The sequence below is a fragment of the Phalaenopsis equestris genome, unplaced genomic scaffold (genome assembly GCF_001263595.1).
Source record: "Phalaenopsis equestris unplaced genomic scaffold, ASM126359v1 Scaffold000008, whole genome shotgun sequence".
NCBI lineage: Eukaryota > Viridiplantae > Streptophyta > Magnoliopsida > Asparagales > Orchidaceae > Phalaenopsis > Phalaenopsis equestris.
In genome coordinates, this window is record NW_018164450.1 from 362,044 (window position 1) to 362,571 (window position 528).

Sequence of the window (528 nt, forward strand, 5' to 3'; positions counted from 1 at the left end):
AATTTTATTTAGACCATGGGAAGCCTCGTTAGCAACCGTAGGTTACCTCCTCCGAGGGATTCCCGACCATTCGATAGAGACGTCTTAATTTAATTGTAGTTATTGTTTTGTGTGATGTTTGTGATTAAATTTTGAGTTTTCTTATATTTTGAATGTTGTGGCGGTGATTTTTATCTTGGTTGATTTTAATTTTGTTTTTTGTTTTGGTTTTGTGGCTATCCTTACAGTTTTGGTTTTCATGCAGGATGACATTGTTGTTTAGCATGCAAGTTTGTGTTAACATCAAAAGTACAGTATGAAAGTACAAGAAAGACGACGCTGTAAACTGTAAAAGCGTGCCTGACGAGTCTTCTCGTTCCACCACCTGAAACTCAAAATGCATGTCAGGGCATTTCATATGAAGCAGGAAAGTAAAGTTTTGGCGACCTACGTAACACTAGGTCATATCTTGATGAGTCCCTATTAGCTTGATTAAGGATGATTTTTGTTAAGCAAAACATATTAATTTTAGTAGATCTCCGAGGTATC